Source organism: Giraffa tippelskirchi, chromosome 10 (genome assembly GCF_054371585.1).
Source record: "Giraffa tippelskirchi isolate mGirTip1 chromosome 10, T2T-mGirTip1v1.2.pri, whole genome shotgun sequence".
NCBI classification, from domain to species: Eukaryota; Metazoa; Chordata; class Mammalia; order Artiodactyla; family Giraffidae; genus Giraffa; species Giraffa tippelskirchi.
In genome coordinates, this window is record NC_137284.1 from 142287775 (window position 1) to 142311443 (window position 23669).

Consider the following 23669-nt stretch of genomic DNA (forward strand, 5'->3'; position numbering starts at 1 on the left):
TCCTTTCTGTGGAGTACAGATTCTGGTGCTAGTTTCTCAAGAGCTTTTTTTTTTTTCCTATAAGTGATTACTAATTTTACCAAGCATTCGGTTTCAGGTTCAGTTCAGTGGCTCAGTCATGTCCGACTCTTTGCAACCCCATGGACTGCAGCACTCCAGGGGTCCCTGTCCATCGCCAACTCCTGGAGCTTGCTCAAACTCATGTCCATTGAGTTGGTGATGCCATCTAACCCTCTCATCCTCTGTCATCCCCTTCTCCTCCCACCTTCAATCTTCCCTAGCATCAGGGTCTTTTCCAATGAGTCAGTTCTTCTCATCAGGTGGCCAAAGTATTGGAATTTCAGCTTCAGTATCAGTCCTACCAAGCATTATTTTTTATCTATTGAGATGAACTTTCACTTTCCTTTTTTCTATTTTTATAGACTTTTAAGCTGTTAATAGTGTATAAATATATCAATAGATTTTCAGATTTTGACCATCACAGAATTGGCCCTGTCTTTTTTTTTTTTTTGCACTGTTAGATTCAATATGCTAATTTTTTCATCTAGGTTCATAAGTACATTTAGTCTAATTTTCTTTTCTTTTTCTTTATCTCTATTTTTTTTTTTTTTTACTGTTTTTGTTGTCCAACTTTGATATTAACATTCTACCAATCTGATTTTATTGAGTTTCTGGACATACTTCATTTGAGTAAAAGAAGGTGTGTGTGTGTGGGAGACAGGTTGTTTTACTGCCTATTAAAATGTTTGAAATATCTGTTCAAGTCAATAAAGTAGATCTTTAAAGTTGGAAGAATGTATATTTTTCATGGAACTCAATGAATTGATTTTAATTTTGAATGAGAGAAGTATGGCTTGCTTTTACTTTTCCCAAATTGACACACTAGCAAAATAAAACTGCTCACCACTGCACACTTGCAAATACTCAGTTGGAAATGAAAGAATACAATGAATCATCCAGGTGTTTCCAAATGTCTTTTTAGAGTTGTTATGGTTTGATCAGGTAGCCCATGCTAGGCAAGCTGTTCTTTATCTGAGATGATCCAAGTGGGAAATATATTCCACAGAAGTTTCCTATGTAAATCCTGTATTTTTAGTGTCGTTTACAAATGACTTCTGGAAAAAGTGAATATTATTATCCCATGACAGAGATTGGCAACATATATCTCTTTTCTTTCTTTTTATTCCCTTTGCTTTTTTATTCCTATTTACTTTTTTTAAAGGTAAAAGGACAATGAAAAAAGAATTTTTCTATGTCATGGTGTATATTACATGAAATTTGTTAAATTATTCGTCCAACTACATAGTTCCTGCACAATAAGTCTATTTTCAAATACACAAAATAGGCTGAATGATTGCTCATCCACAAAACCCTGGACTCAGAATTTATCTAGGGAAACATACATCTCTTTTCTAAAGACATAATCCAAAAATATTTAGCCATTTATCTGCTAAAAACCATGCAAAATGCATGTCCTTTCTATGTTTCCTGCTGATAATACTTTCCTCATTTGTAGCACAACTTTGCTTTCCTCTGGAAAGCTGGTACTTATTTTATTCATAGATGGTAAATTATGCCCTGATCCTGCTCAACCAAAGGATATTAGTCAAACAAGCAGGGAGAATGCTGCTTAGGATATAATCAGCGGTGGCCATGGAAAGCAGCACATCGAAACAGGCCTCACTGAGTTACAGTCGTACTGCCTGGAGATCACAGGCACCAAGCCTCTCTGGACACAGGTCCTATCTTCACATAAACTTCACCAGCCGAGTTGTTTTCAGAGCTCAGGGATGCCTGCCCCACCAAGTGTTCAAGCTCAGCAGTTTACCAGACTGCGGAGTGTTATTCTATCTTTACAACCTGTCCCCAGCAGCCCAAACTGGTTGTGTTCCCAAAGTTTATTTCCAAATCATTTCTTTGGGATCAGAGAGCATTTTCCCATAGGAACAATTTTTATAAACAGTGGTGTTCCACAAATGCCTGGTTGAGCCACAGCGTACTTGAAATGCAGCAGTGACTGTCCTATTCCCACAAGCCGTTATTTATTCTGCTTCCCTGGGAAAGTGCATTCTGGGTTTCAGCTTGGGATGCCTGGAGCTCACCTCTCCCTCTGCCTGGCAGCCTTTGCTGTGGATTTTTTTTTTTAGGCTGTGCTGCAGTAGCAGTTGGAAAGAGGGGACAGAGTAGCCTTTCCCCCAAAAAGGTGAGTGTAGGTTGACAGAGATGTCAACTTAGTACTTTGAAACTGAGGAAGGAAGCCACTGATGGGGCTCAGTCACTTCCCCAGTCTTTTGAGGGAGGCAAAATGGGCAGGGACTTTCTCCTAAGTAGAGCTCATTTCTAATTTGGATCTTCCTAAATAGGAAAAAGGTTTATACAAGTTATATATAAGATTTTTGAAGACCATGCTTCTGGGTTTGTAATGAGCCAGGGAAAACATTTTAACTCCTTCTGGTCAGTAATGGACAGTCTCCAAACACAGAGCAATAATGAATGAGGCGGAAATGTAGCACCTAGCCCCAGCACCTGGCTCACAGTCTCTTGTTACTGAATAGAGTACTGATCGACTGAGTAAATTCTGTATTGAGAAGTACAAGACCACAGAATATTTATACACACAGGCTAGTTAATTTCATTTTAATTCAGCACCTCCTAATTCTGACCCTCTCACTGCACACATCCTACCAAGGAAGAGTAGTTTGGAGTACTTTCAAGAAGACACTAGGATGTCAGTGTCATCCCTGTGGGCATATGCATCCATCTACACCAGCTCCAAAGCAGGTGCTAGATCCCTTCACACCCTCTCTGTTCTGCACAGTTTCCAGCAATATCTCTCTGTCGCCAAATCTGAGTAAACAGAGGGGAGAGGGAAGGAGAGAGAAAGGTGGTGTGGAAAACCAAAGAGGATAGCCAAGTCTATAGGACCCTGCCTGGATGAATTTCTGGCAGCATACTTATTCTACTAAAAAAAGACCTGCTTTTTTTTTTTTGATTAGTTGTTTTTATAGCACATATTTTAGGAGGCTGTGCCTCTTTCAGTTTAAAATTTAGCCTGTACGTTGGACCTGGGTCCTAGCCATTTCAGGCTTTCAAATTGCATACACAATTAAATTCCATTTTGTATGTACAACTACTTTTAAAAGAAATAGGCTATCAAAACTCTCTCAATTAAAAAGCCTTCCCCAACCCCCACCCCAATAAACATACGGACTGTTAAGTTTAAGTTTCATGGACGGTGCTTTCTTTTTAAAGCTCCATTTGTGTTCTACAAGACAGCCTCTTTCTCCAAGATTAACATTTCTTATGATTGTTCCTGACAATGGATTCACTTCCAGAGGCCCTGCTAAGGATAACCAAAAAAGGGCATGTAGCAGGCTGGTTTTGGCAGCCTGCACGCAGTTTCAGAGCTTTTTAGGTCTTGGTTTTTTCTGATGAGTGATTTCCTGAGCATGCCTAGGGAATGACAGGCATCTCCACAGGCAGGCTGCATCCACCTCGGCTGGGGTGTCGTCATTGGCTGCCTATTAGAAAAACTACAGGACAATGCATACCACCGATGCCGACTGTAAACATAGGGGATATGTGTTCACTTAGCGTGGACTTCTGGGAGGGGCTAAGGAAGGGCGGTCTGGAGTTTTATTGAATAGAGCAGTGTGTATTAGGCTGCCTGCCTGCCTGCCCTCTTGCTGTGCTCCTGCTTAAAGAAATCAGTCCTTCCTTTTCGACTTAGTCCCCAGGAAGAAGTTTCAGCCTACGAGGTAAGGCACAGAGGGCTTTCTTTTAATCTCCTCCGGAGAGCGTGGGGGCTTTCTCTGGGTTTCAGTCAGCATTCCTGGGCAAGGTAGCTGGAGATGTAAGATTATAAAAGTCAATAAACCACGCAAATGCTCGGGATTGGGCTTTGCTGCTCTGCAGATATTCCCGGAAGACAAACAGGATGAGATTTCAAGTTTTGTTCTTAGAGTCAGGATGAGAGGAGAGATTATAGAGAGACTTATATTCAGGGACCACTGGCAACTTTGATAAGATAGCCTTTTGTTCAGGATTGCCCTGGGGATTATACCTGATCGCCATAGGCCAGTGTCAGTAGTCCTGCAGTGCCTATCTGCTCATGCCAGCCGTCTCTCCTGCATCTTTTATTATCAGAGATTTAAAGAGGTTTTGCTTTAAAAGCAATAATAATTTTCTAGGTGGATGAGAAGCCAAAAGTGATCATTTTTAACCAAACGCATTTACATTTTATTCTGCTACCAGTGTTTAAGACTTGACTTCTAGAGCTGCAAGGAGATAAGGTCGGGGGTGGGGGGAGGAAGAGCACTGGCATTTAGCATCGGCTGGGTTAATGTAACTGATCTGCTATTTGCCCAGACAGAAGATGCCTCCCTTGATCTGTTTCCTATAAAACCTAGTAATGAGAGAATGCATGTGCTAGTGGGTGTGTTTTTAGAAATCGCATTTCACATCTGACCACACTATTTCTCAAGAAATCCTATTTTCTGTTTGAAAGCATGCCTGAGTGTCACTGGAGAATTTGAAAAAGGTGTAGGTTGCAAGTTTGTTCTGGGAAGGGAGGGAGCAGGCTTTCATTTCAAGATAGTCAGACATATTGGGGCATCTTAAACAGTAGTGCAAGGCAGCTAGTTGGTAGTAGCCTGGAATTCCTTTTAGAAAGAGATGATTGTAAAGGGTGGGGAAATTTTAGCGGCAATACATGGTCAAAAAAAAAAGATGGGTGAGAACAAAGTACTTGGTATTCATGGATCCCATCTGTTAATCAGACCATGCAGATGGACTTGTGAACTGGAATAGTGAGATCCTTCTAACATGTTTGGCAAAACCAGACGTGGATATCTAGAACTTAAGTGAACACTAGGTGGTATGGGGCAAGAAAGGCAAATCTGAGCATTTTTTTTTTAAATAAACCTGGATATTAAAGGTTTCCAGCTCTAAATGACTGACTCGATTTGATTTTATTCCTTGAATAGAGGTGGTTTTGTGTTGAAATTCATTAAATAATCTTCTCTCTTCATATTTAAAAGTTTGGAGATGATTTTCTTGAGAATGCCTCCCTTTCCTTCTAGAAGTGATATATGAGAACAGAATTCCCTGTGAATTTCTCCTCCTGGAACAGTTCTGAGTAAGTGTGAAAGAAAGGCTGCAGGCAAAGCGATAGTTTGATTATTGTCATTCCCTTGAAGAGATCAAGTTCCAAACTATTTTCACAGTGTTTTTAATGTCAATCAAAATATGGAGAGCAGTTTCTTTCTCAACTGCTCTCTAAACCATGTAGGGAATGTAGTTCGGGAGGAAATCTATAATCTTGGGATTTGAGGATAAATTCCATTTTGAAACCAACATCTCTGAGTCCCTGACAGTTCAAACTTTGCTACCACCACTCTCTCCTACCTTACTCGTGTGCTCCGCACCCTCCAAACCACCACAAAAATACATTTTCTCAAAATAATGCTTCAAGTGTTCTACTCTACATAGTGATGGAGCAAGGGGATTTGGGCATTATACTTTAGGTAGGACTTCAGGCCACTCTTTCTGCTACTTTTGTTGAATATTAGCTAACATACATCTCCCCAAATAGCAAAGTAAAGGAGCACAATGAAACCACAGTGCAAAAAATTTTGTTTGATTAAAATCATTTAATAAAAAGAAGTACAATGGCAAAAATCTGTACTAAAAAGTCACTAGTAAAAAGTGATCTCAGCACACAGGAGGAACATACAATGAATTGATCCATAGGTAACATTCTGGGTTGTTTCCATTATTCAAAACCAGCAGAATGTACAATTTAAGTAATTCAGATCAAAAGACTACTTTAAATACACACTTCTTACATTGAAGAGAAGGTTCAAACTCAAGTTTAAAGGATTTAAATGAGATGCATATAAGTATTCCCTGACAGTGAGGCCATTAGCAGTTCTAACTGGCTTTTGTGACTGGTCTGAGGATCTGCTCTGGGGCAGATGGTACAGGGTGGTCCTGTACCTGGCTATATTTTCTATTCTGATGAATATAATGTACCCATGTACATGCTCACTCAGATGTGTCCTGCTCTGCAACTCCATGGACTGTAGCCCACCAGGCTCCTCTGTCCATGGGATTTCCCAGGCAAGAATACTGGAGTGGGTTGCCATTTCCTTCTCCAGGAGATCTTCCCAACCCAGGGATCGAACCCAGGTCCCCTGAGGCTCCTGCATTGGCAGGAGGGGTTCTTTACCACTGAGGCCCCTGGAGAAGCCCCCAAAATGTACCTTAGTAGACCTTTTCTTAAGAACACACATGGTTATCTCCATTTGTCATTTTCATGGTAGGATGGTTACTGGTTAGTCATTCTTTAGCAAAATAAAAAAATGACCTGTACATGGGCATGAGGAGGGACTGCAGGTTCCCCATCTGCCTGCAGTCTGTCACGTGTCTCGGAAATGTGGTAGGGTGAGGCCATGGTGGGGGACCAGGGAAAATGCTGACGAAGTGGTATGCAAATAGCATGGTAGGACTAAGGAGGAGGTTAGAAAGATGCTGCCAAAGAATTTTCAGACTTTTAAAAAGAATTTTCTGGGTAAATTCTCCAAGGGCCCAAAAATAGAAACATTTTCTCCTTACTGAAAGGCCTTCATCCATCAAGTTAATTCAAGTTTGATATTGAAGAAATGCCCATAGGATTGGACTAGTTGGTTAATTTAAAGAGATACTTGTAGCTCTGGCTTCATTCCTGAGAGTCAGTCTGAGTACTGGATCTCCTATTTAAAAAGCCCAGAACTTTGAGGGAAGTCATCAATTTTTGACCTTATCTGTGGAACAGGCCTTCTAATGCTTCTCCTACCTCCCACAGTGATTAAGATGTGTGAATGAGATGAAGCTGTTTCCCCTTCTTGTCTATAGGCTGTACGCTCCACTGCCTTCAATTTGAGTCCTTTGGACATTATGCTCATTTTGGCTGGTATCTCCCCTTCTTATCTATTTTCCCTAAATATCTACTCCATTCTTCCTCATATTTGAAGACCTTTGAGTGATACCTGCTAGATCCTGGTTCTTTCTAAAACCCAGAACCCAGAGTTTAGGGAATACTGGTCCACCCCAGTGTGGACTAAACTTTGGCTTTCATAATCAGAGACCAGGAGGACAGAAGTTTCAGGAATCGAATAAGATGGGTCATCAATGGTGTGAGGCCATATCCAGGAACCAGGAAATCTGAAGATCCTGTTGAATGGAAGACCAGTGACGAGGCGCTGACAACAGAAAGGGCTTGGTAAATGAGGCAGTTTCTCTGCCCCCAGCCAAAAGCATGGAACGAATCCCAGCATGTCAAGCCTGGGCCTTGTGAGGAGGCTGAGGTAATCGAGAGCACCTGGCTGTGGTTCCTGTCGGTATTGAGATCAGAGAGAGCCAGGCATCTGACCTCTCATCTCTGCTTGCTTCAGGCTTCAGCACCCCCAGCTGGGTCCCCTGTGACGGGCCCTGGGTGGCATCCCTCACTTCCTACCCCAGGCCTCCGCCTCTACCAATTTCTCTAGTTCTTCCATCCCCAGGCCAAACAAGGGGGCTTTCCTGATCCAACACAGACAATTTACAGTGGCTGGGCTGTAGGGTGAGGCCCAGACAATAGCAGAAGGATCGAGCCTAGATATGCTCGAGGTAGGGAAAGCCTCATCACATTTTTAGGTCAAGGGAGAAAGGTGAGAGCAGATGCAGAGCTGTTTCTGTGGTAAAGAGCCACTCTTCAGCTCACAGGCTGGCTGCTGGTGGAAGAGTGTTGTGAGCAGACGGGAAAAGGCAGGGGTAATGGGGTAGCTGTGAGGAAGAGGTGACGGGGCTGCCCTGTCAGCCGTCCTTCCCTGTGCTGCTGTTGTTTTCTCATGGAAGCCTTTGAGAAACTGATAAAAACTCGAACCCCTCAAGGTCCATTGAGAACCTACTTTTCTGACTGACTTGTGAGAAACCCTTGAGCCGGTGGAGGTTGGGGTGGGGAGTGGGACAAAGTGTTGATTCTCCCTGGAAACAAGAGTGAGTGGGAGCAGAACTTGTGAGGAGGTGTCCTTCCTTATTTCCCAGATCCTTTGGAAGGAAGACAGGATGGTGTAAATATACACATACATAGAAGGAGGTTACCTCATATGGCCGCCGTTTCAAATAAAACATCATCTCTAGAGAAGCAGTTTTCTGTAGGAAACTGAGGGGCTGAAGAGTTCAGGAAAGGCTGCTCTGAAGCTCTTAAGTGTATGCTGAGAGTTTAGTAAAAGGGTTGATAAGAATGGTTGAAAGAAAATGACTATTTGGGGGAATATTTTAGGTGAATTGGGTGTTCTTACTAAGCGCTCGTTTTAAACCATGGCCTTTCTTTTAAAAAATGTATGTGTACCACTAATGGCTAACTTGAAGATAAATTACTTTTTAATAATTTCCTGAGGCTTCTAGCACGGTTTTAAATCTAAATATGTAGATGAAAGCACTTAACTGTAAGGAAGTCATCTCACTAGGAGGGGGATATATTAAGTAGGGATAGGTAATTAGTTTCTTTTGCCCTCACATGCAACATTCCCTCTTGGCTCAAGCTGGGGAACTGGGCAGATTTCACCTGTGTGCTAAAGAGGGGCAGGACCAGGGTGAGCCCCTCACCCCACCAGAGACCCTAGGGCCAGAAGTACCAAGGACTTTTATTCCACTGGAGTCAGGAGGGTCTAAGCCACATAGACATAAAATACACCGATGGGCTAACATGTGAATTACTGCCAGATAAGTAAAAGAAAAACAGCAAAAATCAGAAGTCAGACAGAGGTTAAAAACCAAGAGCTTGCTTCGCAAGGCAGTGTACAGACAGGTACGGTAACATATGTGAGAACTCTTGGCACACTGCTTCGAACAAATAGACCCTTATGTTAATAAGCTTCAGTAGCTTGAATAAAGGGACAGAATGATAAGATACATGTGGAATAATAAAGGGATAGAATTTCAAGGAAATCCAAGGATAGAAGCCAAGATCAGAGCAGAGTCCAAGGAGAATGGGGCTGCAATCAAGGTGGGTCAAAGCAACCCAGCAGAGGTCCATGTGCTACCATTAACGTAACTCAGCTACAGCACATACGGCTGCTGCTTTTTGTTGACCTGCAGACTGGGAAATTTTTTCTGCGCTTCCTGGTTAAATTCTGAGGGAGAAAATGTGATTGGTTCAGCTAATAACTATTGTTTTTGGCAAATCCCTTAGGAAAATCAAGGGTTACTTGCATGCCTATGGATGAATTACCAGTGTGTCTGGCTGCAGTCATCACCCCTGGGGAAAAATGCAGCCCAGTGGGCAATTTTTTAGTTAGAAGAGAAAGTTAGGCATGGAAAGCAAATTAGCTGAAATATCCAACAGCTGTCAATGAATATCATTTGAATTTTTACGTGACAGAATTTATGGAGAATCAAACACCCACTGTTAGAGTCATACAGTTCCTAATGCTCACTTCAGCATGGTCTGATGAACCAGTCTTGAAGGAACTGGCCTAGAAGCTTGTACCATGGATAATTGAAAAGATAGGAATTATCCATTTTAGAAAGATTCCAAAGAAAACATGAGTATTTTCATATGAGTCATTTGAGTGATATGGTTCCCCACAAAATAAGGCAATCTTTCAAATTAAATATGCAATGACTTAGTAATGTCAATAAATAAAAATAAGTATCAATACATCTCTTAGGCCTGCCCTGTCTCAGTTGGTAAAGAATCCACCAGCAATGCAGGGGATCCTGGTTCAATTCCTGGGCTGGGAAGATCCACTGGAGAAGGGATAGGCTACCCACTCCATTATTCTTGGGCTTCCCTTGTGGCTCAGCTGGTAAAGAATCTGCATGCAATGTGGGAGACCTGGGTTCGATCCCTAGGTTGGGAAGATCCCCTGGAGAAGGGAAAGGTTACCCACTCCAGTATTCTGGCCTGGAGAATCGCATGGACTATATAGTCCATGGAGTCGCAAAGAGTTGGACAAGACTGAGCAGCTTTCACACACACATATCAATACATCTCAGTGTAAATCACAGTACTTAGTAAGTTGAATGCATAAAAGCTAATATACTGTTAGTAAACATTTCAGATCTTGGTAATGTTTGAAAGACAACAGTACATGCTAAGTTATTCAGTCATGCCCAACTCTTTGCAACCCCATGGACCATAGCTCTCCAGGCTCCTCTGTCCATGGGATTCTCCAGGCAAGAATACTGGAGTGGGTTGCCATGCCCTCCTCAAGGGGATCTTCCCAACCCAGGGACTGAATCCAGGTCTCTTATGTCTCCTGCACTGACAGGTGGGTTCTTTACCACTAGCACTACCTGGGAAGCCCCACAAGACAGCAGAACTAAATATAAACAATTCATGGATTTTTAAAAGCTGGGCAAGGCATTAGGAGTCATTTTGCCCAGGGAATGATAATAATTTTTCATCTGTTTGCCAACTTTAAACAGTTGGTAGTGACCATCTGGAATACTCCGTGGAGAAGGACTCTGAGGCTGAGGCTAAACTTCCTTTGGGCAATTAAATAATGTCATTGATAGTGATGTCTGTCATATAAGAAAAGAGCCATTGCTACTCAAATACCACGTATTTCATGAGATTAATATAGTCTGTAGTTTCCTAACCTCTGTAACTTGGAACCCTGGGAGGCCACTAAGTTACTGCAAGAGTAAATAAGTCTATATATGCAGTAAATGATTTTGACAAGCTGAGTAAACAATATGTGCTACTATTTTTCTGATTATATAGGTGCATTATGATGACAAAAATGTTAATTTATTGTAAACAGTTATTGAATTCATAGTAGCTTTTGGTATTGTGTTTTCTCAATTAGTGGACCTAAAACATGTAATTATATTGTGTGTGGGAAGGTTGGGGCAAGAAATTTGGGATCTTAAGAAGAAATTCTTTAAAAAAGAAAATGAACCAGTAATCTACTTTTCATTTTCTAGATAAGAAATTAAAGCTTAGCCACACCAAGTAAAATTACACATATATTTGTAGGTTTCTTTCATTCATGTCAGTAAGATTCATAATGGCAGGAAACATCTTTTTTTTCCCATTATTATATACCTAATGCCTGGCACAGGAGAAGGCACTGGCAACCCACTCCAGTGTTCTTGCCTGGAAAATCCCAGGGACGGCGGAGCCTGGTGGGCTGCTGTCTATGGGGTCGCACAGAGTCGGACACGATTGAAGCGACTTAGCAGCAGCAGCAATGCCTGGCACATCACAGAAGTCCAGTAAATATCTGCTGAATGAAAGAACAAGCCAAGTGACTCGACCAAGGTCACCCAGTTAATTAGTGGCAAAGGTGGTTCCAGAACACACATGTCCTAAGTCCCACGCTGTTAACCTTTCAGTACACCAGGTTGCTTCTCCTGGTAGCATAAGAAAATGTCCCTCCCATTTTAACAGTTTATGGATTTGGATTGTACACTGCAGCCCAATTTGCCTATAATCCAGGAGATCTTAATCAGTGCCAACTGTAGGGTTTTCTGAAAATATTCCTGAGACCCATCTACAGAGATTCTGATACAGTAGGATTAGAATGGGGTCCAGTTTATGAAAACTCCCTGTGATTCTGCTAAAACACCCTGACTCAGAAACAGTTCTGTACATCTGTACTTAAAATAACTTATAGTAGATGCATGGAATCACTTACTCCTCAGAAGCCTTGTTGTTTAGTTTCAAATAGTTTCTTTCCAAAAGTTACAGCTGTCTATTCCAAATAATCAGTATTGCTAAAGAGTCTCTCCAGAAGCACTAGAATATTTATCTGAAAATTCCTCCAGCTTCCAATACTCTTTTGGTTTGGCTGCAAAGTTATCAACCCTGTAAGGTCAAGCTCTCTGATGAGATTTCCAGTGTTTGCTTTTGTAAAGCACTGAAAATGTGGCAAGAATAAAGTTTCTCATGGTATTTCCACTTCCTGTTCCAGCCACCATTACTAAGTGAAATTGAGGCTTCAGGGGAGGGGTGAATTGAAGAAAAATTGTCTCTTTAAGTATTTCTGTTCTTAGGATGTTTTGAAGATTGGTTACTTTAGATATTTAGCTTACCAAGAAAAACAGAAAATGTTTTTCTCTGTTTTCCACTTCTTGGTAAGGAACGTACAAATCCTCCACTCTCATCGTCTATCTCCTCTTGGTCTGGGGCCTTGGATGCTTCCCTGGGTGGCCCCTTCAGAAGTCTGTTAGCCCTAAGGGACAAGAGGCCTCAAGTTCATGGACAAGGGGAGTAATTTGCTTTTGTAGGACAGAAAATCCATCCCTAGGGTTTTCCTTTACACAACAGTCAGGAGATACCTCCGTATTGCGCAGAAGAATCTGCTATATTCAGAGCACCAAGGGCATAAATTATATTCACTAAGGCTTGTAGAGTTAAAACCATATCTGTATGAACAACCTGGTCCAATAAGAATGCCAGAATGGTTGCTATATTTGTGCCGATGGTATTTAGTTTACAGAGCAGTGCTTCCACTGTGTACATGAAAGCAGAGCTTGCTGGAAAAAAGCAACTAAAAAGGAATCAGGTTAGGACCTATGTCTGCATGATGACACAACCGTGACTTAGTCTCCTTTTCCTCTGAAATATCTCCTTACCCAGTAGTGTGTGCAGCCAGCTTATCCTAGCTCCCAAAAGCCAATTGCTAAATTTTCAAGATTTTGAGAACTAGTCATTACACAGTCATTATCAAAAATTAAATTACATAGACTTTCAGTTAAATTATAGCAAAAAACAAGGTTAAAAAAATACTCAAAATTGATCTCCTCCTAATTATTTTACATTTTACTATTAACTATGCTATCAAGGTTAGTTACATCTATTTTATCCATATAATGGAAATGCCGCCAAATACTGTGCAAGAGAACTTCTCTTTTCAATTTTTCATTCACTGATGACATGTTGGGAGCTTGAGGTCAACCATGATGGAAGTATTTACACCCTGGAAATTAGGAAATAACATAAATCAGACTCCCCACCCCTGCCAGCCCCCAGGGTTTGTTATCAAACATTTATTAGCACACCACTGACCCTAAAATATCAAGTCAGTAAAATTAGTCTCTGCCCTGAAGAGCCAATCAAGATACCCCTGATGCTTAGGTACATGCATATTCATAATGTATGCTTATGACTGCCTATTTATTTGTTTACTTGTTTATTGTTTCCCACGCTCCTGAAACAAAGCACCATGAACTCAGAGAGCTTGTCTGGATTTTTCAAGTGCTGTGACTTGAGCCTAAAAAAGTGCCTTGCCCCACATAAAGTAGCTGCTTAATATGTGAGTTAAATAATTAAAGGAATAAATGTCCATAATTTCTTCTTGATAAGAAAGCGGAAGCCAATAGTCATGTTTGAATTCATGGATTGCTTTCTAATTCTATCAGTCCTGAGTGCTTCCAACAGCCCCTGACAAAGGCCAAGTAGCTAATTAAATAAATAATCTTCATAACAATCAGATTGACAGATGAGGAAACTGAGTTACACAGTCAGGTTAAGTAACACATCTAATGTCACACAGCTAGTAAGTGGCAGAATCAGGATTCAAACCTGGATAAACTGGCTCCATAGTCCACATCCTCAACCACCACACTATGCAGCCTAATTACTCCATTTGAGCTTGTGCATGTCTCTGGGGATGTGGCCTATCCGAGAACACACTTTGAAATCAGGAAGACTTGAGCTGGAATCTTAAACTTACCATTTTCTGGCCTATTTCTATACCTCAACAGGGGGATCAGTTTTTCCTCCTTTTTGTCATTGTCATAAGGACTAGAGATAATAGAGTTGAACTGCTTTGCACATGACAAGCACTAAGTTAAAAATCGTCAGCTACTAGCCATGGCTCCTGTGGGGGCTATCTGTAGGCACGGGACTCCTTTTAAAAGTCCCAGTGCCCTTAGCTACCCATTCTCCCAAGTTGCCTACTCCACTACTATCCTGTAGACAGAGCAAAAGGAGCCAAATTCTTTCATGTCCAGTTCTCCAGGAAGTAAAACTAGGACCAATAGACACAATTCCAGGAAACCTTGTTTAAGGTCAGCATAAGCACTTTCTAACTAGATCTGTCTGTCTCTGGAGCTCAGACAGCCCTACTCTGCAGAGGCAGACAACCCCCACCATCCTTTTCAACCACAGGATTTTCTCTCCTACCCTTTTCATTGGGTCTGTGCTGCCTTGAACATTCTAAATCATCTTTTATCTAGTATGGCTAAAGAGTTTTGTTATTCCTGAGACTGAGTTGTTTTGTAGGATTTTTGTGTTTTAGACCTAGAGTGAGAGAGGGAGAGAGGAAAGAGAAGAGAATGAGAGAAGGAATAAGACTGAGACTTATCTAGGGAACAAAGCAGTGACCTTGGAAGATAGAGCAAACAAATGAAGTGATTGATAGCTATCCTGAGCCTTTAGGTTAGAGATGGCTGTGAAGGTAAGCTAACTCATTAAACTACCTCGTTGGCATACTTGTTACGTGACAGGCACTATTCTAGTAAAAGATAACTATCTCAGGTCAGTAAAGTAAATTCAGTTCATTTGCTCAGTTGTGTCCGACTCCGCGACCCCATGGACTGCAGCACGCCAGGCTTCCCTGTCTATCACCAACTCCCAGAGCTTGGTCAAACTCATGTCCATAGAGTCAGTGATGCCATCCAACCATCTTATCCTCTGTCGTCTGCTTCTCTTCCTGCCTTCAATCTTTCCCAGCATCAGGGGCTTTTACAATGAGTAAGTTCTTCACATCAGGTGGCCAAAGTATTGGAGTTTCAGCTTCAGCATCAGTTCTTCCAATGAATATTCAGGACTGATTTCCTTTAGGATGGACTGGTTTGATCTCCTTGTAGTTCAAGCGTCTCTCAAGACTCTCAAAAGTAAATCAATTGCCCAAAGTCACACAACTGGCAAAGAGCTAAGCTAGATTCAACGATATTCCCTGACTCCAACCTTTTCCATTTCCCTACAGCTGTCTGTTCTGGGTCTTTCCTGGGAAGAGCAATGGAAACCAGAGCAGGTTTCCATAACCAGTCATTATAATTTGTCAGAGAGCCACACTACAGTTCAAATAGACAAGCACATTGTCTTTCCCTGCCATATAAGGAAGCAGGGCTAAACACCACTGCTTTCACTAGTGACTCAAGAGGTTACTAAAGTGAGTGTTCGATAGGATGAGATCTCGGCCTATAACAGCTTAAAAAAAAAAAAAGTAATGTGCAGAAATATTTTTGTGTTTTCTTTTTCTGGTAGCAGAGATAGTTTAACAAGCAGGTTAACAAGCCTTTTAGTTGTTAAAGGAGATAGTCTGTACCAAAGAGGTACAAGAGGAACTAGTCTGTGCCAAAGGAAAACTTTGTCCAAATACATCAAGCTGTTTTGGGTTTTGATCATGTCAAATTTAGATACTCAAAAGGTGGAGACAGCTGATTCTGTGAGGATCAGGTGGGAAGTCCTCCACTTCGGTGATTAACTAAAGAATTGAGGGTCTACTTTCTGTGACAGCTGTTCTCAGTGTATTTATTAATAAGGCTCCACTTTTTAAGTTTGATCTTCCTGCCCCAAACTCGGAATATTTCTGTGATCACCCTTCACCTTACCACTCAGTCATAGTGTGAATTTCAGACCACAGACCCTATGATCAACTCCATGGAGGGAGAAACTGAGGCACGAACTATCAAAATTATTTCCTCAGGATCATCCAGTCCCACTTGCCATAGGGCTCTTTCAGGTAACTCAAAGAAGCATTCCTTAGTCTTCTTAGGGAAATGAAAAAAAACTGTAATTAGTCTGGTGAGCTTCTCCTAAGTCTCATCTTCCACCAGACTGCATCTATAGGGTATCAGTCTCCTAGGACTGCTATAATAAAGTAACACAATCTAGATGGCTTAAATAATGGAAACCTATTGTTCTGGAGGCTGGAAGTCCAACATCAAGGTGTCAGAGGAGCTGGTTCCTTGTGAAGGCTGGGAGGGCATGATCTGCTTCAGGCATCTCCCCTTGGTTTGTAGATGGCCTTCTTCATGTAAACATAGCATCTTCTCTGTATGCAAGTTTCTTCTTCTAAAGTTACCAGTAGTATTGGATTAGGGCTCATCCTAATGACCTCATTGTAAGTTGATTGCCTCTGTGAAGAGCCTATTTTCAAAAAAGGTCACATTCTGAGGTACTGGGGGTTAGGACTTCAACATAAGAATTTTGAGGGAGGCACACTTCAACCCATAATATGCCCCAATTCAAAATAATGGTAGAAATCTATAAGACATAGTTTTTGAAATTCTAAATACCGAAGACCCTCTTGCTGGTGGTATTCCATCTTCCCTCTGGGTGTAAGCAAGGCTTAGCTTGAAATCACTTGGCCTTTTGAACTTGCCCTTGACATTTACTTTCTGCTTTTCGCAACACAAAATTCCGATCCAGGAAAAAGTCAAAGGAGGTCTCTGAAATGACGCAGCGAAGGGCAGCTTCACATACTGTGGCCTATCTGTGGAAGCCTGTGAAACCACAGTGGCAGACAGTCTGGTATGCGGCCATCAGAAGTGGGGGCAGGGGCTTGATGGGAAGGCTTGCTCATGGCAGCCTGCAAGGCTGAGAGGCAGAGAGTTAGGAGGAGGTGAGCAGCCTGGAGCAGCAGGCTAGGAGACAACAGCAGATGGGACTTTATGCGTGCCTACACAGGGTGGAAAGCCAGGATGGCCATTTTAAGTTATTTTTATACATGCTGATCATAACCACGAATCCCCCAATACAGGGGAAAATATAGGAGCCTACACATATCTGTGCCCTGAATCATGTCTCTTGTCTTTGGATTCTTCTATCTCTTCCCCATCCATCTTTAAGTTTTCATACACTTTTTCCTCTACAAGGCCTTTCTAACTTTATCTACGTTTGGCACAATTGGTTACAAATTGTGTGCACATTATACCTGGTCTCCTTTTTCCCCCTCTTTCTTTAGCTATTGTTTCCTTTTACCCCTTCCTTAAAGCTCTTCTTGATGTCATTGCCCAGGTTGAGTCCTGCTTATGGCTACTTTCTGTCTTTGGCCAGAGGTGGTCTATACAGACAGTAACTCTATCATTTATTATCTAAACCAGGAGGGAAAGGAAGAGCTATTAATAATTTTCCTAAAATAACAGTTCTAAATGGAGACAGTCCTGGGTAATTTGGGATGGACCCTTATCCTACCCATGATTGTTTTCTGCCTTCCATAGAGCCTACTTCACTTAGCAATGGCTCCCTCTATTTCTGGATCTTAAAAAAACAACACCATTTATGTTCTGATTCTTCTTTTTATTTCCACCCCAGCAACCTTTTTGTATTTTTGTCATTGTGAGTTTCTATTTTCCCTTATCCCCTCCTCACTTTTCTTTCCTCTTCTCTATTCCAGATCTTACATCACCACTTAAGTTCCTCTTCTTCCCTTTGTTTTGCTACAATCTTGACTGCATCTCAAGGAGGCCACATTTGTTTGCCATAATACGTGCAGGACAAATTTGTTGCACACACACACACAGCCACCACCACCACCAAGTGGGTCTTAGGTGAGTCCTTTATAGGACTGTCCACCAATTCAGCACCTCTGCTCAGAGACTATAACAATCTCTATCCTCCATAAGCAGCCATACCTAGAACTATCACATAGATGCATTCTGTGTATGCATCTGGGATGTTACAGGGCATATTTTCAGTATGTGTACATGTATACACTTAGAGTTGAAAATATATGGCCTGAAAAAGAGAAAGATAGTCAAAGCTGACTGTGTTGTGACTTCGGTAATCTGGATTATTTTAGCCTCTAAAGTAATATATACTGAAAGTCTAATAATGGCTGCTATAGGCTTAACATACATAGAAATAAACTTTGAGTTGAAAAGATTAAGAATAAACATTGAGTTAGATCTCTTTCAAATGCAGTTCTTTTTATGATTCAGTCACCTGCAACATACGGTTCATTCTGAAAAATCGCATCAGTTATCATTCAAGGTCATGCAAGGATGTACCTTCTCAACTCGAAAATGAGAAAGGCAAAATAGTTTCCTCTTGTGAATTACTGGAAACCAAGCCCTCAATTCTGAAATATTTGACAGTGTAGCGCTGTGTCGGGCTTCAATGAAGGAGACGGAACATGGGGTTTCAATCCCTGGGTTGGGAAGATCCCCTGGAGAAGGGGATGGCAACCCACTCCAGTTTTCTTGCCTGGAGAATCCCATGGACAGAGGAGTCTGGCGGGCTATAGTCCACGGGGTCACAAAGAGTCAGACACAACTGAAGAGTCAGACACAACTGAAGAGTCAGACACAACTGAAGTGATTGAGCACGCATACATGTAGCACTGTGTCAGCCAGAAAAAGCTGTTTTTGTCCTTTACTTATTTACTTATTTTAGAATTTGGATCATAATTTTCCCTCCTTTTTAAAGTACTCAAAAAATTAATAAATAAGGGAAACTGAAAGAAGATACTTTTTGGAAGGAAATAAGGGTTTTGTTAAAGTTTACTCCCTTCTTCCCTCCATCCTTCCTTTCTCCTCCCACTACTGGACCTCCTTCCCTTTCATCTTCCCCCTCCTTTTTCTTTTTTTTTTAAAGATGATAGGGAATAATTTATTAGAAAATGAAATTTGATTATAACAAAAGTAGAGAATTTTCACTAACACCTTCTGGTCTGATTTTGGAGCCTACGGGAAAGACTGACTCAAGGTTGAAGTGTGACGTCCTTCACTTTTTTTGAGGTGGAGTGTGCACAGAGTTGTAATATACATACAATGAAGTGCGCTAATCTTAAAGGTACAGCTGGAAGAATTTCTACATATGTATACACCCATATAACTCTCCTCCAGATCAAGATGGAGATGAATTCCATCCATTCTCCTCTAGCTCCTCTCCCCATTGCTGTACCTGGGCCCAGGGAACCACTGTTCTGGCCTCTGTCCCTTCCATCCATTTGTTCCTAGACTTCATGAAGGGGCACCCCGTGTGGCTTGTGAAAGTTACCCTGTCACCAGGTTGGCCAGCTGTTCACCCCTGACCCTGCCTGTGGCGTCCTTCACACTTTCCCTCACTTTGCTGACAGTCCATTGAATGATTGGCAAACTCTAGTTTGCCTGGTGAAAAACTCAAGTCATTTCTGACTTTTGATGAATATAACTAGAGCAGCTAGGCGTGTTGTGGCACTCCTCCTGGTGGATCACAGCGGGGGCTACATGTTCAGCACTCAATTCTGTGGCTTTTTTTCCCCTCTACTATTTATTTACTTATTTATTTGGCTGCTCCGTGTCTTAGTTGGGGCACATGGGATCTAGTTCCCTTCCCAGAGACGGAACCCCAGGCCCCCTGCATTGGAAGCAGAGATTCTTAGCCACTGGACTTTCAGTGAAGTCCCTCAATTCTATGGCTTTTTCCCCAGGTAGAGCAGGCATGATACTGATGCCACCGCACTTGGCCTCTCCCTGATCTCCTTCTATTTTTTTCTTTGTTGTTGTTGTTATTGTTTTCTTCTCTCATTGAGATTTATTTGGTTGAAAATGTTTTATAGCTGTTGGGTAGCTTTATATGCTTTAGCCATGAACTCCTTATGTCTCTCTTGCTTAGATATATCTTCTTTAAAATATTGATGATAATAAAAGGAAAACTCAATTTTCAAACACGCTGCAGGGTAAGTATAATATACAGTTACGGCAATGACGGAATGGAAATATCTAGCCAAGGAGCTCTCTGGTGCCCCTAAGATTGGATACAGAGATTGTATCAGCCAGCCTGGAACTGCTGACCCACCTGTGCTTGAATAAATAGGAAATTAGAAGTAGAGAAGTTTGAGAATTTTTTTCATACGTCATAGCTTTCCATATTTCTGCTTTTAGTTATGCTGTTAAAACAGTCTTACCATTGGGAATAGTTTCTAGTTTGCTAATTCTTCTTCCTGAGAGCATGTGCAATGGGGTCTAAGTTCTTGCTGTCTTGGTTCTTATGTTTTGTGGGTACTTCAGATTCCAGGTGGGTGGTCTCACAGAAAAGTGGCCCTGATGCCTGCTTCATGTCTACAGCTGATAACCTGTGTGGCTTTGAACAGACAGGTTCAAAGCCTCAGGCTTCCCGATTATAAAACTTACAATAGCCTGTTTGCTTCTCTGTAAACCCAGGTAGGGAGCAGTGAGATCTTAAACATAAAGGCACTTTATGTAGTAAAGTATCTTTAGGACATAGTTTTCTTGTCTTTTTTTTGAAATATGAAGACTTTTGCTGGTTGGTTTTCTGGGAAGATATAAGTCATACTGAATACATTCTTAAAGAAAACTCGCTAGATTCTAAGTTCAGAATTTGAAGTTTCCAAAAATTATGCCGTGCCTGACAGCTTCTGCTGTCTCTTTCTTGAGTGAGCTGCCCCAACCCTGGTTCAGCCTTTCCTTCTCCTCCTCCCACCCCCACCCGCCTTTTTTTTTCCTTTTTAAGGCTTCTGGGACAAGCACATTCCTTTATATCCTTGCCCTAAAAAGCAATATTGACCAGCATCTTGTTTGGAGACAATCTGAAACACCAAGGTGCTGAAAAAGGATGGTTAAGACAAACTACCCATCCAATTTGAGCTTTTTCTCTAATGTAGTCAGAAAAGTTTTTTTACAAGCTTTTCTGAAACCAAAGCACAAAGCGAACAGTCACAGATCTTAGAATCTTGTCAACCTCTGATTCGCTAAAATTGTCTTCATCAGCATTGAAATTTCTAACACATGAGATCACATATATGAAAGTGCTGTGCTTTGTAATGTCTGTGATTATAGTATCTATAGCCAAATATGTTAAAGTTTAAAAATGCTTTAGGAACCTAAGGAGAAGAGTAGAAGAAAAGCAAGTTTGATCCAAGCAAGAGTGCTTGGGCCAAGCTTGCACAAGCAGTCCGATGGGTGGGTCATGCTGTTTATTATTTTTAAAATAAAATTTTATTTTAGAATAATAATTTGTAGATTTATAGAAGAGTTGCAAGGACATTACAGAGTTCTCATATACCCACACCCAATATCCTCTGTTGTTAACATTGCTGTGCACACGTATCACAACAAATGAAACATTATCTACAACATAATTATTAACAAAACTCCATAATGGCTCAGATGGTAAAGAATCTGCCTGAAATGCAGGAGACCCGGGTTTGATCCCTGGCTGAGGAAAATCCCCTGCAGAAGGGAATGGCTACCCATTCCAGTATTCTTGCCTGGAGAATCCCATGGACAGAGGAGCCTGGTAGGCTACATAGTCCATGGGGTCACAAAGAGTCGGACATGACTGAGCAACTGATACTTTCACTTTCATACTTTGTTTGGATCACCTTAGATTTTGCCTAGTATTCTTGGCTTAATTTTTAAGCCCCTTAAAACAGAATTGTGCTTTACATAGTAAAAGTTTTATATGTATATCATTAGAGATATGGATGGAACATTATTGCATGTATGAAGATTGTGTAATCCCCTGAGGACTTTCCACCTGAAATACCCAAATAATCCTCTGGATTCTGGTTTGTTTCCCTTGAGGCTGATGACAGATTCCTCAGCCTGCTCTACCTTGATGCAAGATTTTGGAACCCTCTCGCTGCTTTACTGAAATGGGTCATCCCAAACAAATGGTAACATCCAGCAACACCTCCCACTCTCACTTTACAGTTTTAGGCAGAAGTATTAGAATGAAAGGGCTTATTTACCTGGCTGTTCAACTCCTGACACTCTGCTCTGAAACTGCATCCTATCACAGTTATTTGTAAGAGCTTCAACACTAACAAAGTCAAGAAAGACGATCCACGGTCCCCCAAACCTTGAAATCTATAGGTTTTAGCCAATTTAAAAACACCACAATTTATAAAAATAAAAAAAAAAACCTATTACTAAAACATAAATTATGGAGGGTCTTGCCTTATAGAAGTTCTCAGTAACAGTCTTCCTTATACTGAGCTTCCAAACTTTCTCTGAAATATGAGTTAGCAGTAGATAATAGCAGAAAGAATCGATTTAATTCTGCCTTTGACCCACTTGATGATGTCAGGCAGGTGACTCAACCTTTCAGTTGTCAGTTTTTGTAATGAAGAGGTTGTACTAGGTGTGGTCTCTCCTAGCTCTAATGCCCTGTGGATCATTGGCTTTATGACTTACCCTCAAAAGGCTTGTCATTGTCCTTTCTATCAGGGTTACCTCTCTCATGTTGTACTTTTGTCGGCAAATCCTCTTAAAGGGAGAATAACAGCTAACTGGGGCATCCCTGGTGGCTTAGCAGTAAAGAATCTGCCTGCAATGCAGGAGACTTCCAGGAGATGCAGGTTCAGTCCCTGGGTTGAGAGGATCTCTTGGAGATGGAAATGGCAACCCACTCCAGTAGTCTTGCCTGGGAAATCCCATGGACAGAGGACCCTGGCAGGCTACAATCCCTGGGGTCAGAAAGGTCAGACACGACTGAGCAAGTAAACAACAACAACAAAAAGCTAAATTAGGTCAAACAGTCATTAGAAATCAGTTACATTCAAGGTAGCCAGGCTTTCTTTTCTGTTTTTTTATAACGGTTTGTTTTTAAAGTAGATTTTGTGTGGAGAGGTAACACATGCAATGAAAACAATAAAAATGAAAATATATATTAATGAGGAAGGTATCCTGTTGTTATATTCTTATCAAAAAAATTAATTGAAGGAATCTACATATCAGTGAGTGAAAGTGATAGTCTTGACTCAAAGATGGTCCTTAAAACCTCCTGATAACAACATTATCATCACTGAGTTTGTTATCTATGTATAAATAAAACTGGTAAGAGACACCTTCCATAAAAGAAATGATTGAACTGACTCTCAAATAGGAAGACATCAAAGTCAAGGAAGGGAGTAAAAGCTAAAGCCATGGAATGGAAATGGTTACTGAGTTTAGCCATCTGCTTTGGTCTTTCCTGTTCCACATGTAGCTATACAGTTTACATAAAAATATCTCTCCAGAGGATCAGAAAGAACAGATTTATGGAACCAGATGTGAGTTAGCATTTCTACAGGTGTGGTTATGCAGCTGAAAGAACATGTTGTACCAGGGATGGAGTTTCTTATTATGTAATCAATATAAATTACCTCTAGACTTTTACAGAGGTTGATAAAGCAAACATGTGTCATTTGGACTGGCCTTCTGATATATAAAGAGAACCTGCCCTACTTGGGGCACAACGTGAAAAAATGCACCATTTAGTATTTATAAAAGACTTGGTAGCAAATGCCATCACAGTGATCAGGCAAAGTCGTTACAGTTTGCACCCGGAGGGAATAGCTGGTGAATAGATGGAAATGGTGTATATGTGTTTTTCTTCATCAGGAAAGACAAGAAACAGGTCATAAATATTTATGACATTTTTCAGCATCTGATAGTAAAGGGCCAAGAGAATGAAAATGATTAGAGGACTGGGGGAAAAAAATAGAACATGAGAAAAGATGAAAAAGTTAAACTAAAGAGGCAAATATCCTGCTTAAATGATACATAAAGTCAGGACTATTAAAACATTAGCTTGGTAAATCGCAGAGCACTTTAACAATTATACACGAAAAGAGGATTTGAAAATTCTAGACAGTGAGAGTAAAAATGTTGCTGGTTACTTAACTTTGGTCACTAGATTAACACAAATGTTTTGATTCTTTAGAAAACTGGGTGCTTTTATGTTAGATTATCTAATGAAA

General features: G+C 41.1%; 1 protein-coding gene across 21 annotated transcripts in view; it reads left to right on the plus strand.

Moving 5' to 3' along the window:
* CALD1 (caldesmon 1) overlaps positions 1 to 23669 on the plus strand; it is a 237536-nt gene that overhangs the window by 34781 nt on the left and 179086 nt on the right. For 13 of the 21 annotated variants that reach the window (XR_014066399.1, XM_081532954.1, XM_081532960.1 and 10 more), the window contains exon 1: positions 3456 to 3758. The exons of the other annotated variants lie outside the window; for them this stretch is intronic. The gene's annotated coding sequence lies outside the window, so the exon portion shown is untranslated. Of the gene's footprint in view, positions 1 to 3455; positions 3759 to 23669 lie in introns of those variants that run through there. 21 annotated transcript variants of the gene reach the window in all.